General features: G+C 37.2%; 1 protein-coding gene and 1 pseudogene across 5 annotated transcripts in view; one reads left to right on the top strand and one right to left on the bottom strand.

Annotated features, from left to right (window-relative positions):
- LOC129764431 (uncharacterized) overlaps nucleotides 1-19,542 on the bottom strand; it is a 379,755-nt gene that overhangs the window by 206,859 nt on the left and 153,354 nt on the right. The gene's annotated exons all lie outside the window — the stretch shown is intronic.
- Nucleotides 520-600, top strand: LOC129772350 (U4 spliceosomal RNA; annotated as a pseudogene).

Consider the following 19,542-nt stretch of genomic DNA (forward strand, 5'->3'; position numbering starts at 1 on the left):
GCAGCGGGTACCTTTGTACTCGTTTGCGTTTTTGCAAATTGGAATGTTTCCCTAACACAGATTTCAAAACCACGGAGCGTGGGGAAATTGGCATTGGAAATGAGATGCAAGCTGCGAATACTTTTGTACTCGTTTGCGTTTTTGCAAACCGGAATGTGTTTTCCCAACATTGTTTTTTGCAAACCAATAAGTTGGGAAGATCGGCATTCCAGATCTCGGCAGTACTTTTTATACCCCCATGCATTTTTACACTTGCGGAATGCGTTTTGGTAACACGGTCTACAAAAGTGGGTACAAATGCAACGTTTTGGCTCGGTTATTCAAGACTACATGCCCCTCCATGTCGCCAGCTCACTGAACTTCGACGCATACCGTTTGATGGTTAGGCAAAATGTTGATAACTATTTGCTGCGATAACCACTACCATAATGCATGAATTGACCTAAATTGGGATTTGTTTGCAATTCAATTCGTAAATTGTTTCATTAATTCACTAGTTTAATCAATAATTTAATCAATAGCTCTGCGCAGCGGCGATATCGTACCCAATGAGAAACATTCGAAGTGCGATTATTGCTAATTGAAAAAAACACAAATGATTACTAAGCCAACGGCAGTCCTTCGTCAACCTTGCGGTTATACCATAGATATAACCCATCCATAGTTTTTTTCTTCTTATTTCTGACGTTGAAGCATTCAAGAATATTCCCTAGAAAGGGCTTCTCAAAATCCCATTATTTATCAATTCATAGCCATTTTTCGTTTTTAGTTTCGAGAAAAACGCTTTTGAAGTTAATTGTTAAAATTGTTTTTTTTTTAAACTGGCGTACACGATATCTCAAGTTCTACTGAGCCGAAATATGTCGAATTTATATCAATACAATCTGAATGCATCTCTCTATCGCATAAACCAATAAAAACCATTTTTTTTTAAATCGGGAACGTAAAAAATCGTTCAAAACAACATATTTTTCTTCAAACGGCCGCCAATTTGTCAAAAACATGTTTTAGACTTATTCGAGGTTCATGCGATAGTAGCATCTTCACTGATTCAGAATCTGTTTGTTTTTTTTTCAGATAACCAGAAGAGCTGGAATCGTGTACGCCATGGCACAGCTTTTTTTAAAACTTCTCGCTTCATTTTTGATTGGACGACGACGATGATGAATTAAAGAGGCTTTAAACTTTTCAGTTCATTCGCCTATAGTTTGATTGGATTTATTTTTTATAGTTAACATGGTTAAAGATACTATATTTTTCATATTTGTTTTTTTATGGAAGCTCAGAATATTTTACATAATACAGGTCGGACTCGATTATCCGGAGTACTGATTTTTTTTCACTCCGTATAATCGAATTCTCCGGACATAAAGAGACATAAAAAAACGAATTTTCTCTCGGTAAACGTAATATAATTATGATGCATTTATTTATTAAACGGTTTTATCTATGTTGGCCCCCTTGTACGTTCGTGACTTTGTAAGTTTGTAACTTTGTCTGTAGCGCTGTACCACATTACTAGAAATTTAACCCCCTTCCTGTCGACCGTTTGATCTGAAATTTGGAACACATCTTTATCTCTGGCGACATTATAAAACTGCGTATTCCATGATCTTGAAAATCCAAGATGACGACCGCTACAAAATAGCGAATTATGTATATATTTCCGCAAAATCCCATCAATATGGGTTTTTCCAAAACCCCATCAATATGGGTATCGAATGAAAGGGCTTGACCAGTAGAACACAATTATCCATGGAAAATGTAAATCAAAGATGGCGACCGCTACAAAATAGCGGATTACATATTTTCTCAGACCCCCATCAATATGTATATCAAATGAAAAGGATTGATTGGTAGAACACAGTTATTTATGAAAAATCCAATTCCAAGATGGCCGCAGTCCCCAAACAACTAATTGCTTTTCAAATGGTTTCATTCAGCTTGACCTGTTTCTATGTAAGTTTGAATTTTTGTAGGGTTGTCCCACATTAATAGAAAATTGACCCCGTTCCTGTTGACTGATTGATCTGAAATTTGGAACATACATTCAATTCTACTGTCATTATAAAACTGCGTATTCCATGTTCTTGAAAAATTTAAGTTGGTCGTCTTTAAAAAATGGCTAAATGATGACTTGGAGAACACGAAACATAATAAACAACATAAATTCAAAAGGGTCACCGCCATTAAATGGTCGACTATGTATTTTTTGCAATCCCCTCAATATCGGTATCAAATGAAATGATCTTGGGGGTCTTGACCATCTATGTGTGTAATTCTAGCAACTATGTCCACGCAACAATCATCATGTGACGGTAATCCCAGTCCCTTACCGCTCACATTTTCGGTCTGCTGCATCGGTAATTGGCACTATTAATAACGCAACAAAGAAAGCTTCATATCAACAGTCCCGCTGTGAACAGCCCAACTATGAACATTCGAATAATAGCAATATTCTTACGCCGAAAAAGGCGACATGTGTTGTGCATCGATAGAATTAGGAATTTTCTTACGCCTAAACGGCTACTGTGTTATAGATAAAACAAATGTTTATCGATAAATAGCGATACTCTTACGCATCAAAATGGTAACAGTGTAATATACAACAAAAGTTATCTTAAAATAATAAAATGTACACGAATGAATTCGGCTCTGTTACAGCTAAATTGCTAAATGAGCCTAATAAAATAAACTGTTGGGATAAAAAAAATGAAATGATTTGACTAATAGAATACAGTACATCATGAAAATATTCCGAAGAAAATTAGGTAAGAAATAAACGTTGGATTTCCATTAGTCACACACATCAGTTGTTTCATCATATACCCCACGATTTCATTTTAGTCTCTTCATTGTCCTAGATAAATGAAGAAATGGATTTGATAACTACTAACTGCTACTTGTTTATTTATTTGCTAGTTTTTAGTAAATTATCTGTATATCTACATTAAAACCATTCAAAAAATTATTTCTTTTTTTAATTTTTATTTCTTACCTAAATTTCTTGGGAATATTTTGATGACATACTGTATTCGATTAGTCAAATCATTTCATTTGATACCCATATTGATGGGGTTGTGAAAAAATATATATGGCGCCATCTTGTGGTGGCGGCCATTTCGGATTAGCATTTTTCATAAATAACTGTGCTCTACTAGTCAAGCCCTTCCATTAGATAACCATATTCATGGGGTTCTGAGAAAATATGTAATCCACCATTTTGTAGTGGCCGCCATCTTAGATTTGCATTTTTCATAAATAACTGTGTTCTACTAGTCCAGACCTTTCATTTGATACACATATTGATGGGGTTCTGAGAAAATAAGAAATCTGCCATTTTGTAGTGGCCGCCATCTTGGCCGGATTTGGATTTGGATATTAAATTGAAGCCTGGGCCATTAGATTTAATTTAATATATCGATTATCTGAATTGGTTCAAAAGCTTTGAATAACTTTGAAAAAATTATTTTTGGAAAAAGGGCAAAAAATGATTTTTTGGTCCATTGATTAACTTTGAAAATTCATAACTTAAAAACGAGAAAATCACATCCCCAATTTTTATATATGTTATGCAAAAAAAATCGTTAGCTTTCAAGGAAAAATATAAAATAATAGCACCCTCTAGTCCAAAGCAATGAAAACAACAAAAAACAAATGAAATCAGTATTTGGGAACTTTACAAAATTCAAATTATTTGCATTTGCAATATTTTTCAGAAACAGACTGGCTTAAAGTTGACATGATGATCATATGAATCGGTCCAGTAGTTCAAATGTTATGAATTTCAAAATAAAAGGCTTTTCTGGGAAAAAGGGATAAAATGAATTTTTCGGACCACCCTAAAATAGAAATGGGTACCATAAAGAAAAAAGAAAAAATACGGGTCTGATATTTTGCGATAAAGAACCAAACTTCCACTTTTCACGAAAATCACATGATCACAATCACATTTCACATGTGCCAAAAACGAACGGTTTTTCTTAAATCCAGTTTTTTAGTTTTCTCGTCCTTCATTCAACCAATTTAAGCTCAACAAAAGAAAGATAATATGATCCTTTATATTGCCAATATAAATGACTGGAATCGGTCAACTGGTTCCGGAATATAGCTGGAACATGTTCAGGTAATATAACGGGCATGATCAAAGCAGTACAGGCAAACCTGTTTTTGTGCGGTCCCTTTTTGCGTGATTTCTCGTTTGTGCGACTCTTTTTGTGCGATTTTATCATGACATCGGGTCTTGAATCACACAAACCAATCACACAAATAATAAAATCGTACCTAAACAGTCACACAAATGAGAAATCGCATAAAAAGCAACCGCACAGAAACAGATTTGCCTGTACTTAGAACCGTACTATACCCTTCATGTGATACCTCTAATTATTCGGGATTTAAAAACTAGTCCATTGGTGGTCATATCTAGTGTCTAGGTCGAGATGGCCGAACGGTAGTTCGCGATCTACCAGTCGCCCGCATAGGTTTTCCTAGGTGCCCGCCAGCTGGTTTAGGATAGTGTCGTTTTCAAACGCAATAGATGAAATATCCCTCCACCCTTTGGCGTGATCATTTTATAGGGTGTTTATGCTTACCTCAATAAAACAAATTGAGAATGCTGGAAACATCCGGCATAAGGCTTTTTTTTTTGACGTGGGACTACGTCTAACCGGAGTATATGGGGGTGAAATGAAAACCTAAACACAGAACATGCAGGAAAAAATGAAAGATTCCGAATGCTTATAACTCGAATAAATCTTACTAGATCGGAAATTGATACTTGCATCAATTGATAGGCAATATTTCTACTCTTCTATCGCAAATTATAAAATGTTATTTTTCATAAAATAAACAATTGAAAAACTGTAAAATGTTAAGCGTTATCTAAACACCCTAACCGCCTCGTTTTGATTGGTCCGATTCACGGTTTCCCTAACACAGCCATCTAAACCAAGCAGCCTTGTGGCAATCAGAATTAAAAAACCTGAAAGTCGGGAGAATTTTTGTTTCGACTGAATTGTGTTTCCCTAACACAGACTTCAAATCCATGGAGCGTGGGGAAATTGGCATTGCAAATTCATGCAAGTTGGGGGTATTTTTGTTCCGACTGAAATGTGTTTCCCTAGCACAGACATCAAATCCATGCAGCGTAGGGAAATTGGCATTGCAAATACATGCAGGTCGGGGGTATTTTTGTTTCGACTAAAATGTGTTTCCCCAACACAGACTTCAGAATCAAGGTGTCTGAGGAAATTGGCATTGCTAATTCATACCAGTCGGGGGCATTTTTGTTCCGTCTGAAATTTGTTTTCCTAACACAGACTTCAAAACCAAGATATCGGGGGAATCGGCTTTGCAAATAAATTCAAACTGCGAGTATTTTTGTACTCGCTTGCCTTAGTGAAAACTGGAATATGTTTCATTAACACGGTTTCCTAAACTTAGAAACCTGGGAAAATCGTGCAGACACTAGAGGCGAATGAGCTATCGAGTTTAAATACTCTATAGTATAAAAGTAGAAGTTGAAGTTGTTGATTCATGCAAGCCGGAGGTACTTCTGCACCCGCATGTTTTTTTGCACTTCGAAAAGTGTTTTCCTAACACGGATTACAAGAGCGGGTACGAAAACAACACTTTGGCTCGGTTATTCAAGATTGCATTGAAGGATATGTCTTCATATCTTTGGCTCACTGAATTTATGCGCATACCATTTGATGATTGGGTAAAATGTTGATAACCATTTGCTGCAAAAACGCCCATTGATTAAACAATATGCGTTTGACGTACATGTCAGCATTGAAACTGAAGTGCATGAAGATCATCAAATCAAGCAAATTCGCGGTTCGAGAAGTACGTACACTTGAGAGATGCAGACTTCAGAGGGAAATGTAAAATAAAATAATCGTTTGATAATTCTTCCGTTCACATATTTTGTCCTGGGCATTATACCAAACGAAAAAGGACTGTCATTAAATTTACTTGTAACGAAGAACATAATCTATCACAATGCATGAATTGACCCTACATGGCATTATACAATGTTTTTTCTCACAAAGCAAATATATTGACTTCGGAAATTGTTGCATTCAATCAAAAATTTAATCAATACAAACAAATGATTGCTAAGCTAAGGTAGTCCCACGTCAACCTTGCGGTTATATCATAGATATAACCCATCCATTTTTGTTTTAATAAAAACTTCGCCTTTGAAGACTGCGAATGCGAGTTTTTATGAAGTATTGTTATTTTTATTTTAAAAACGAGAATTTGATCGGTATGATAGTTATAGTTATCGAATTGACCGTTTAGTTCAAATAACATAAAAAGGGCCAATATTTCCGATAGATAGTTCTTATTAATGATGAAACGGATAGTACAGGGTCTTTCAGATTAAACGCTCACGCAACAAATTGTATTATGTTGGGTGTACCGGTAGGTTTCTTCGGTTTTACAACAGATGGTGTAACTTGATTATACCAGCTGGAAAGCTACTGTCATTGCGCGTATTTTTCAATATATGTCAAAAAAAATTTGAAGCGATAACAACATAGTTTTCTAACACTTCGAATATTTCGAATTTCGTACCAACGAGAGTGTTTTTGCGGGGATTGTTACGTCAATATAAAGAAGAAAGCTGCGGAAAATCATCGCATTTTGGTGGAAGTTTATGGAGACCATGCTCCGACTGAGCGAACGTGTCAGACGTGGTTCGCACGGTTTAAAAGTGATCATTTTGACATGGAGGACGAAGAACGTCCCGGACCGCCAAAAAAGTTTGAAGATGAAGAATTGGAGACTTTACTCGACCAAGATCCATCACTTGAAGATACACTTGGAGTAGTGAATGAGAATGATCCGAAAGATAGGACATTGGGTGCCGTATGAATTGAAGCCACGAGACGTCGAATGGCGTTTTTACACGTGCGAACAACTGCTCCAACGGCATAAAAAATGGTGTTTTGCATCGAATCCTTACTGGCGATGAAAAGCACGGAATATGCACGGCCAGAAGGTTATGCTGTCTATTTGGACCAGCTGGGTGTGGTGTACTATGCTAAAAATGCTGCTACAACCGAATGAAACCATTACTGGGGACCTCTACCGACGACAATTGATGCGTTTGAGCCGTGAAATAAAGGAAAAACGACCACAATACGAACGAAGACACGATAAAGTTTTTTTTTGCAGCACGACAATGCTCGGCCGCATGTCGCGAAACCGTTAAAACATACTTGGAAACGTTGAACTGGGAGGCTCTATCCCATCCGCCGTATTCTCTAGACATTGCTCCGTACGATTACTACCTTTTTCGATCGATGCAACATGGCCTGGTTGACCAGCATTTCTTCAATTCTGATGAAGTCAAAAATTGGATCGATTCTTGGTTAGCCGACAAACCGGCCGATTATTTACGCAAAGGGATCCATGAATTGCCAGAAAGATGGGAAAAAGTTGTGACTAGCGATGGGCAATACTTTGAATATTAAATTTGTAACCGTTTTCTGGAGAAAAAAAAAACGATGAAACTTACCAGTACTCCTATTAAAAACTTCTACAAAAATGAACCGATATAAATTTTTCAAAAACGAAAATAAAGCTTATTTTAGGACATTTTCGATGTGACTACCCCTTTTTTCGATAACGCGTTTTAGACGGTGAACAAAATTCTTCATACACAACTTCTAACATTATGACTTCGATGCTGTTGAAAATCAGAATTAATTTTTTAAATTCAGAAAGAAATTTTTTTTTAAATTCCTCCAAATATTGTGACTTATTAACATAGAAACGGTCTCAACGGACCCAGAGGAAGTAATCGACGACGAGAAATGTTGGAATTCTTACCATAAGAGGACAAAGTTTCAATAAGGCTTCGGTTGCTCGAGTAATACGATTTTACTAAAAATACACGTTCTTGTAAATTGTACATCTTGACACTAAAAACCATCCGATCAGACTGAACGAGTAGCCGAATATTATCGTCCCCAAGTAGGGAACGCAGTGTTACCATCGACGGAGCGAACAAATTTTTTATAAGGAGCTATTCGATTTTTTTGCGTGAGCGTTTAATCTGTAATACGATGAATTCACGCAATTAATACGTAGTATAATGCATGTCTTACTATTAAGAACGGCAGTCCGCAAATATAATTGCAACAATACTCGCTAGTAGGAAATACGAGATTCGAGCAATTAGCACTCAAATATAGCGGCTTCTAATTAATCTCTCATTTGGGAAGTATTCCAGCGCTTAGATTCAATAAGAAGCATTACAATCAAAGAGTAACATCACCACGTCTTACTGGCAATTTTATCAAATCACATTATATTAATCGACCATAGCAACAGAATAAACGCACCCAGCTCAATCCAAAGCGAGTTTACGTCATTAGCGAGCAAAGTTAGCCCATAAACACGTAAAACAATTTCTGCCGAACAATCGTTAAAATCAAAAGCGTTCACACAATGAAGATTGAAAGTTTATCCTTCAAAAGCTTCGGCACAATGTTGCAAAACCCGGCTTGATTAAGTCAACCGATGAAAGAAGCCCAAGAGACCTTGCCCGCGTTCTAATGAAGATTTATGAATTTGTGCCGCCGGGCAAGCGATAAAATTGCAAAGTTTATAACCGTTGTTTTATAACGCGCGTATACACAAAATACCGCTAAAGGGCATTGTTACACGAGGGGATTATCGTCCTTTTAGTACTTTAACGCAGCTACAGCATTGCTAATTAGTCTCACGATTCATTTGGCCCGTTCAAGCCGTTTTCTGTCTTTAATTCGTCCTTATTGTATAGTTTATAAAACCGAAAGTATTGCCATTGCGGTGTCAGACAACCACCAAGGGGCTTTGCTCGTCAGTCAGCCACGTCTCGAGCAGCTGCTGTCATCAACAGTATTTATTTTCGTTCACTCTTCCAGGTGGCTAACCCAGCCTGACATCCACAGCGCAAAAGCTTGGACATGGCTAGAAAACGGAATGAATATTTAAAAATACTTCCACGTAATGAATGTGAAGACTGAGTGCCAGTTCCGAGTGTTCGAATACACGATGGCACGATGGAGGCGATGTGCGCCTCTCCAGAGAAAATTCATCCGCCAGAACATGTGACACGCTAGCCGCAGCTTGACTTTCAACTTTACGGGGTGGAAATAATGACCGATTTAATGTATTTACTGGATGTCGTGACAAAACTCAGGTACACCTGTAAAGCCATAATATTACACATGATGACAGATGATAGCGTATGAAATATTCAATTAGTATAGTTCAAAGATGGGTGGCAGACTGAACTAATTGTCCCAGAACGCTAATTGAATTGAGCACTCGAATATATTTTGTTTTTCTTTATTCAATCAAACGATAGTTCGAACACTTCATCAAATTTCAGCTTGATTAATTTTAAACTTACTTCAGTTGCCCATTCATCCAATGCATCCTAGTGTTATTCCATACAATCAAGCCCAACCTAGTTTATATCTCACATGATTTAATTTGCTTGATCTTGGATGGGCAAAGAGTGCTATCTAACGATAAGCTTATTACGGGGGAAAACTCCATCCATTTCATCGGGCACAAGGTGTGTGTAAGTGACTATTTGTCGAGAGCACTATATGCAGCGTTACAATAGCAAAGTTTTCCTTTTCAAACATTCATAATCAAACCACAGCCAGCGTTTCCACGCAGCACACCATATGGAGCACACATACGGGCACTACGCTATATTTATACGATGGGAACATTATGCGAAGCACATAATGCTAACAGCTAGCAGCTGTATGTGCGCACGAATTTTGTGATAATGTTCTTCCATGAACGCCACGCTGACTAGCAAAGCCCACATCATCATGCAGATTCACTATGCGGCAAAGCTATAGATTGGAAGTACGGTCAACGATTGCTTGCGTGGCTTGTTCCCACTAACTACTGACTAGAATCAACATAGGGGGATAAAGGTAGGAACTTGTTATGGTCTCACAGATGGCGCTATCTATAACTGCAGTGGTATTATTGAACAGAGCAAAGTTCATTACAATAGGCTGTTAATCAAGTTTCTGGTTAGATGGTTTCGAAATGAAAAATACTTGGGCAAAGTGTTAAATTTTTACGTGATAAAATAGTTCATGTTTTATAATTCATTTTTGTCAGCCACCTGGGTGGAGGTCCCTGAAATTAATAATGAATTGGTGGTTTAAATATTTCCGGCGTTAATTATTATATGTACAGCAGGAGCTACTCCCGCGTCGTTTTCCATGTTCACCACTAATTTTTATGGCCCATATTAATAATAATTTATTAAACTTTATAGACAACTAGCTGACCCGGCAAACTTCGTCCCTCCAAAAATTTGTATTTTGTTATCAACACCTTCAAACATTCACGTTTTCTTACTATGGGCAAGTTCATGGGTCCAATCGCAGATCGTCTATTCCTATCCGTTGAATTTACTTTTTACTACAAAATTCCTAGTATTTCTAACAAACCTCATCATTATAAAATCAGATTATTTTCAGACACAATTCTCGTTCAAGATTTTTCAACCACTTGTAAATAACATGTTTCTCCGTTACATGGAGTAAATGTTTTATACAGAGAATATGTTAGAATAAAGACAGCCCTAAATCAGACAATGCCTTCCTCGAGTTCTGCTCCTATCAACACATCTGGCGATCCTTTTTTTTTATTGGTATAGATAGAAGAAGATATAGGAGTGCGTTTTATCACATTAAAATTCATTTCCAGTTTCGAACTAAGATCAATTTCGCTAGCGCAAACATTAAATGGACTAACATTTACTTGAATAATTCTCGAGTAATGCAGAAATTTGTGTTTCAGTTGTATGGCAGCCCCTCCTTAGAGAGGGGGGTGGAGAGTCTAACCACCATAGAAACATTTATTGCACCCTAAAAACTCAATATGCCTAATTTGGTTTCATTTGCTTGAATAATTCTCGAGTAATGCAGAAATTTTTGATCCATTTGTATGGCAGGCCCTCCTTAGAGAAGAGGGTGGAGAGTCTAACCATCATAGAAACATTTCTTGCACCCTAAAACCTCCATATGCTTAATTTGGTTCCATTTGCTTGATTAGTTCTCGAGTTATGCTGCAATTTGTGTTTCATTTGTATGGCTGCCCCCCTTAGAGAGGGACGTGGAGAGTCTAACCACCATAGAAACATTTATTGCGCCCTAAAACCTCAATGTGCTTAATTTGTTTTCATTTGCTTAAATAATGCTCGAGTAATGCAGAAATTTGTGTTTCATTTGTATGGCAGCCCCCCCCCCCCTTAGAGAGGGGGTGGAGACTCTAACCACCATAGATACATTTATTGCACCCTAAAACCCCTATAAGCCTAATTTGGTTGCATTTGCTTGATTAATTTCCGAGTAATGTAGAAAATTGTGTTTAATTTGTATCACGAAAACCATCCCCGGGCCCAAAAACCCCAATATATCAATTTTCATGTTGATCGCTTCAGTAGTTTCCGAGTCCATAAGAATCAGACAGACAGACAGACATACAGAAAGACAGACAGACAGAAATCCATTTTTATATAAGTTAAGGATTTCAGGTTCAATGAAACAATGATAGAGTTTGAGCTCTAGACTGGAACTGGTTTATTTCACATTGTTTCCCATTTTTATACACGGCTAGAAACTTTACTTTATCTGCCCCTTCCGGCCTGTATCTTCTTTATTTACCCTGTTTCCTAGCATTGTCCTTGTTGAATGCGTACCCACGTGGAAAGTATGCTCTATGTTGCTTCTATTGTTGTTTACCTGGCGGCGGGCTGAATGTAGGGATCTTAACTTATATATAGATCATCACTCGAAAAATCCTAGTTGTTTGTGGTAGCGTTTTTTTTTCAAGTTTACAGAAAACCACGAGTCTCCATTGAAGTCGAAACTTTGAATGCATGCACTACAATAATAACTCTGTGTCCATCAACTTCATTCAGTTCAATTAATCCAATCAAGCGTCTCGGAGTAGTGAACTAGAATTAATGTAAGTGTTAGTGTTTAAATATAGAGGAAATAGAAAATCATGATTGTGCCTACTCAAGATATACAGTCTATTGCAAAATTGATTCTTTTGATGCATATTTATTACCGTTTTGTCTCATATTCCGAACACTTAAGCTTTGATGGCCATTAAACAGTGTCTCATTACTCAACATGGAACTCTATCGCGAAATTAATTTCATTTTTGGACACAATAGAGCTTTCTTTTTCATTTGACTACAATAATATTGATTTACAAATACATATTCATGGTGAAAAACTAAAAATATGTTCAACCAGTTTTGGATCAAATTCCGAACACCTTTTCGTCACTGACCCATATTCCGAACACTTTTGTCTCAAATTCCGAACAGCAAAAATGTTATTTAAAAAAAAAATCATAGCTTTTAAACTACTGGACCGATTTATATGATCGATATATCTAATTGAAGTCAGTTAGCTAGTCTTTTTTTTGGAAAAATGTTATGCTTGCAAAAAAATGGATTTTGCTTTTGTAATTATTGATTGTATTTGTTTCTTACAGTTTACATGGTTTCGAGACCAATGGCGCGATATCGGTATCGATACCTGTAGATTATGTTAAAATGAAGTCTATAACCCAAAGAATGTCAGGGTTTTGGATATTGAATTATTTATAACATCAAAGTTCAGTAAATTCACATTTAAAAATTAAGCGCTCGCAATTTGAATCATGCGTAGAAACTTGATTCATATTCCGAACACTAATTTTAATGAAGATTTTTGCATAAAATATCTTTTTTTTTCATCCATTTATTGTAGATTCTTACCATTTCCAGCACCTAACATGAAAACAACAAACAAACTATTCTGAAAAGACTACAAAAATTTAAACCGTGCTTGTTTTTTACAGAATTTGCTAACGCAAACATTTTTTTATCATTGGTTTCGACTGTCGCTTTTTTGCAAATGCTTAATATTATAATTTATAGGCTATATCGATACCTGTAAATGATGTTAAAATGAAGGCAATAACCCAAAGGATTTGAGGGTTTTGATTATTCAATTTTTTACAACATCAAAGTTCAGTTAAATTAGATTTGAAAATGAACTAAATTGAACTGTTCGGACGTTGAATCATGCGTAGAAACTTGATTCATATTCCGAACACTACTTCAATATTAATTTTAATGAAGATTTCTGCATAAAATATCATTTTATTTCACCCATTTATTGTAGATTCTTACCAATTCTAGCACTTAACATGAAAACAACAAACAAAATAGTTGAAACAACTACAGAATCTAAAAAATGAACGATGCTCTTTTTTTACGGAATTTGCTAACGCAAACATTTTATCATTGGCACTGTCACTTTTTTGCAAATTTCTAATATTATAAATTATAGGCTGTATCGATACCTGTGAATGATGTCAAAATGAAGCCTATACCTCAAAGAATGTCTGTTTTTTCATTATTCAATTATTTACAACATAAAAGTTTAGTAAATTTACATTTAGAAATGAAGTATTCGGAATTTGAGACTGTTCGGAATATGAGACAAAACGGCACTCACACATTTGACTAGCTGCACGTGCAATAAAATTCCGAGAAAAGCTCTCTGCTAATTGTTTATTTCTAAAAATTGAAAATAAGCTCTATTCTAAGCACCGCAAAATTGAGTGTACACCTTAAATTTCTCCGAACAAATTAATCTTGTAGGTAAGTTTCTTTGCGCACTTTTTCTCATCAGTGATTGGTTTCAACACTTAACAATTGCTTGGGCAGTGTTGGTTTTTGTTTTTTTATTGATGTTTGATTTTTTTATTAAAAGGGAAAGTTAGAGGAAAGAAATAGATATTGTTACACGTACAATGATAATAAGTATGAATTGTCGTGGAAAGACATTCCAGGAAATAGCAGCTGCTGTCGGAAGAACTCACTCTATAGTAAAGAAAATCATAAACAAGTGGAAATACGAAGGAACCATGGAAAATCTCCCGGTAGAGAACGCAAGCTGATTCTATCTTCTGATGATGAACGGGTAATTGTTCGAACATTGCGAAAGAACCCCAAAACAAACATTCCTTAATTGACCACCGAAGATGCCGGCCTCATTGGGAGACCTGTGTACGTAGACACTGTCCGGAGAGCAGCATACAGGAACAATCTGAAAGGTCGTGTTCGCAGTGAAAAGTATTGCATCTCAAAAGTGAATATGAAAAAACGACTACAGTCCGCTAAGGCATATGTAAACAGACCTAAGGGTTTCTGGAACAAGGTCTTTTATACGAATGAGCCGAATACCAATACCTTTGAATCGAATGGAAGACAGATGGCATGGAAGAATCCAGGATCGGTGCATCAGATTCAGCATTTGGTTATAACAGTAAAACATGGTAGCGGTAATCAGTAATCAGTAATCAGATGTAAGGTACATTGGCGGCTTCTGGAACTGGAACCATGGTGTTTATCGATTCGGCGATGGACAAGATGGCTTAATTGATCTTCCTGAAACGTAACTTGCAGTCTCCCGTTCAGAAATTCGGTCTCCCTTGTGATTACTACTTTCAACAGAATAATGACCCGAAGCAAACTGACTTCGTGGTGCGGGAATGCATGCTCTATAATATCCCAATCAACTCAAAACACTATTGAGTATCTATGGTGAAAAATCAAGAACCATCCATCCATCAAAATCCAGGGAACGAAGCGGAACTCAAAACGACCATTACGGAGTTCTGGGAGGTACTTCCGTCTACAGTGAACAAAAATCTCGCCTTGGTGCTTGCAGGAAGTGCTGGACGCCAAAGGGGGGCCATACCAAATACTAGGGGATTGATTTTTGTTATCTATTAACATTTCTGAACTGATTTCAATTTTCGTTTAAAGAAAAACTTGAACGTTTTTGCAACGTCTTAATTGGAGATTTATTGTTTGTATTTTAAATATGAAGTAGAAATGTGACCTTTTTTTTTCTTATCACTATATGAGCATGCATCGATTTTACGATGAATATAAGTCGCATTTAATTATTTATTTTTTAACCCCGAAAAAGTCAACAATAACAAACCAGCACAAGTTGTACACTCAATTTTGCGATTGACTGTACATGATTCAGTTAGAATTCGGATTAAATGTTCATTTTATAACAACGGTCGTAGTAGGCGTATCTCAAATATTTTGACAGCAAATTGAGAAGGTTATCGTAATTTATGTGTCCGCAAGCAACCAAACGGGACGCTAAAGCAAAATCTGGTGGCCGAATTACACGCTTGAAAATTGTACATCAAGGCTTACGAAGGTACGAAGGATGCATACTGATGGACGACTAAACGTACGTTAAGATGGAATTGTAACGCTCCCAGGCCGAAATTCTATAAGACCACTGCCAAAGGAGACGTTCCCAGCAAATTTAAGTTTGTTTTCACTGATAAATTTGCTATGGCAAGAGATTTGCAGCTGACTGAGAACCAAGGCAGAAACGTCTAGAATTGGCAAACAGAAGAGGCGTTGTGTTCAATCAGGACAACGCAAGGCCACACAATTCCGAGAGCTTGATGTTTTAATGCATCCACCATATAGCCCGGACCTACAACCAAGCGATTACCATCTTTTTCTCGCATTGCAAAATTTTCTAAGTGATAAGAAATTGGGATCAAGAGAAGATTGTAACAATCTATTGCTATTGTTTTGCGCCAATGCATACCAAGACTTCTATGATAGAGGCCTTATGAAGCTATCTTTAGAATGGCAACAAATTTTACAGCATAACGGTGCATATTGAGAATAGTTTTGAATTTCACCCAAGAATAATGGATTACTTTTTCCCCAACCTAATATAATCCATCAGTTATCCAAAAAGAATTATTAGCTTGGTTATTCGATCAACAGAAGTAGTTTTTATGTGCGTTTACTAGAACATGATCTAATCTTCTCTTCTATATATTAGGCTGTGAAAAAAGTCCTGCGGTATTTCCGCGAGGTGTCGTTGTAAGCGCGTAGTTCTAGTTGTATTCATTGTATCGAGTCATACTATAGCTTGTTGGAAAGGTATTTTTGCGCGCTATAATATAGTCCTTGACAGTGTTTTGTTTGGTTAAGTCGTTCGTGAGTTATAGTGTCGCAAATATGGAGCAAAATAAAGAGAAAATCCGACATATTTTACAGTACTACTATGACAAAGGCAAAAATGCATCTCAAGCTGTCAATAAAATTTGTGCAGTTTATGGACCCGATACAGTTTCCACTTCCACCGCACAACGATGGCTTCAACGTTTTCGTTCTGGTGTAGAGGTCGTCGAAGATGCGCCACGCTCCGAAAGGCCTGTCGTCGAAAATTGCGACAAAATCGCTGAATTAGCCGAGAAAGACCGGCATAGTAGCAGCCGTAGCATCGGCCAAGAGCTGGGGATAAGTCATCAAACCGTTATTAACCATTTGAAGAAGCTTGGATTCACAAAGAAGCTCGATGTAAGGGTGCCACACACGTTGACGCAAAAAAACATCTTTGACCGTATCGACGCATGTGAATCGCTGCTGAATCGCAACAAAATCGACCCGTTTCTGAAGCGGATGGTGACTAGCGATGAAAAGTGGGTCACTTACGACGACGTGAAGCACAAACGGTCGTGGTCGAAGCCCGCTAACGCGGCTCAGACGGTGGCCAAGCCCTCATTAACGGCCAGGAAGGTTCTGCTGTGTGTTTGGTGGGATTGTCAAGGAATAATCTATTATGAGCTGCTTCCCTATGGCCAAACGCTCAATTCGGACCTGTACTGCCAACAACTGGACCGCTTGAAGGTAGCACTCATGAAGAAGAGGCCATCTTTGATAAACAGAGGCCGCATTGTCTTCCATCAGGACAACGCCAGGCCACATACTTCTTTGGTGACGCGCCAGAAGCTCCGGGAGCTCGGATGGGAGGTTCTTTTGCATCCGCCGTATAGTCCGGACCTTGCACCAAGTGACTACCACCTGTTTTTGTCCATGGCGAACGAGCTAGGTAGTCAGAAGTTAGCCACAAAAGAGGCCTGTGAAAATTGGCTACAGGGGTATTATGAAGTTGGTATCTCGTTGGGAACAAGTCATCGAACAAAACGGCGCATATTTGACTTAAAACAGTAACTAATTTTATGAACAAATGAAAATTCAAAAAAAACACCACAGGACTTTTTTGACAGCCTAACATATATAAAAATGGTTTCTGTCTGTCTGTCTGATTCTTATGGAATCGGAAACTACTGAACCGATGAACATGAAAATTGGTATGTAGAGTTTTTGGGGCCGGGGAAGGTTTTCGTGATAGTTTGAAACACAAATTTCTACATTACTCGGGAATTAATCAAGCAAATGAAACCAAATTTGGCGTGTGGAATATATATATATATATATATATATATATATATATATATATATATATATATATATATATATATATATATATATATATATATATTTATGGTGGTTAGACACCTCTCCCGCTCTCTAAGGGTGGGCTGCCATACAAACGAAACACAAACTTCTGCACGACTCGAGAACTATTCCAGCACAATTTGGGATGTGAGGGTTCTTGGGTATGAGAAATATTTCTATAATGTTATGACACCCCTCCCTCCTCTGGAATGGAGAGGGGGTCCCATCAAAATATTACACATAATTCAACCAGAAATATTCCAACCATGAGAATTGAAAATTTTCGGAAAACTCTGAAGGAAAAAGGGAAAATTCGAAAAATTATATTCCCATATGTTCTACAATTACATAGTGACAAGTGCTGTTAGTCCATTTGATGTTTGCGCTAGCGAAATTGATCTCTGTTTGAAACTGGAAATGGATTTTAATGTGATGAAACGCACTCCTATATCTTCTTCTACCTATACCAAAAAAAAGGATCGCCGGATGTGTTGATAAGAGCAGAACTCGAGGAAGGAATTGTCAAATTTAGGGCTGTCTTTATTCTATTATATTTTCTGTATAAAACATTTATTCCATGCAACGGAGAAGCATGTTATTTGCAAGTGGTTGAAAAATCTTGAACGAGACTTGTGTCTGAAAATAATCTGATATTATAATGATGAGTTTTGTTAGAAATACTAAGAATTTCACAGTAAAAGGTAAATTCAACGGGGTCGAAAAGAAAATCAATCAATGAATAGTTCTGCGATTGGACCCATGAACTTGCTCATAGTAAGAAAACGTGAATGTTTGAAGGTATTGATAACAAAAAACAAATTTTGGGCGGGACGAAGTTTGCCGGGTCAGCTAGTAAGTCTATAAAGGTACACCGATTTACCAACAGACCAATTCGTTGCAAACATGGAGAAACGTCACGAAAAAGTTTCCCAGGTGCTCCCAATTTCAAGTTGACAATTTAATTTCATTGATGTTCATCAGATCGATAGAATTATTTTATTCCTCCGAACGTTCCATGCTGTACTCTGACTACTTTTGCAATATTTATGGAGAAGAGAAGTCCAATTATCTTTTTCAATCCTTTCCATTCTTCGGCGCTGAGTAGAGGAAGAGATAAGTGTGACATGTGACCACTTTGATCATGCCGCCCACTACCTCCTGCTTTTGAAACTGATTGAACAGAAAAATAATACCGAAGTACGTGAATCGCCGTAAAACACGTTTCTGTCGAAGATAAAGACAACTTGACACATAAAATTGTGCACGTCTGCAAAACAATGTCTCGAACTGCAGCAACATTGTCCGTTACAGTTTTATTGTGTCATTTAAAATTTTATTAAGTTTCTCTCATTAGGAAACAAACGGATGTAACGCTCCATTCGCATTAACGACAAAATTGCAGCTCGGTTTGTCTTTGCGGCATTCAGTCCACACCAATAACTTGTTTTTGTTGAAACATTTTAACTGCAACGATATTGTTTTTAACTGTTTGCAGATGCACGATTTTGGATCCCCTGCTGACGAGTCAGATCTTAAAGAGGTGCGTCGGGCGCAATTCAATTCGATTGCTATTAGTGGAGAGTTCCCTCTTGCAAAAGACTCACTCTTTTTTATGGCGTGATTATCAACAAATCGGATTACAGCAGGGATTTGCCCGAGGTTACTTGGGGCGTACCAATCATCGTGATAAGGCAGCAGCACCAACAGCAGCAGGAAAACAACTGACACTGACTGGGAGCGGTGAAAGATGCAATGATGAAATTGGTTCGCTGTAACGTTTTGTATTTTATATTCTCCGTGAGGAAGGAATTCGATTACGGAATATGACACTGGCCAGACCTATCCCTGCTGGAATTAATGGACGGGATGATTACTATGATGGTTTGTTGGAGGCGAAAGTATATCATCAAGAACCGTAAAACAAATGGCTCGCGAGTAATGAATGACGAGAGTTCTCTTTAGAACGTGATCCAATTGTGCTGAAGTGTTAGGTTTTTTTTTTCTACTTATTCGATGTTGTAATCGGATGATTTTTTGCAGTGACTTAATTCCGTGTTCTCCGTCAGATATTTAAGAGAAGTAATTTTTTTTACTATCGCAAATAAATTAGAAATTCAAGTTTGAAATTTTAGCCTTATTATTGA

This window comes from Toxorhynchites rutilus, chromosome 2, assembly GCF_029784135.1.
Source record: "Toxorhynchites rutilus septentrionalis strain SRP chromosome 2, ASM2978413v1, whole genome shotgun sequence".
Taxonomy (NCBI): Eukaryota; Metazoa; Arthropoda; class Insecta; order Diptera; family Culicidae; genus Toxorhynchites; species Toxorhynchites rutilus.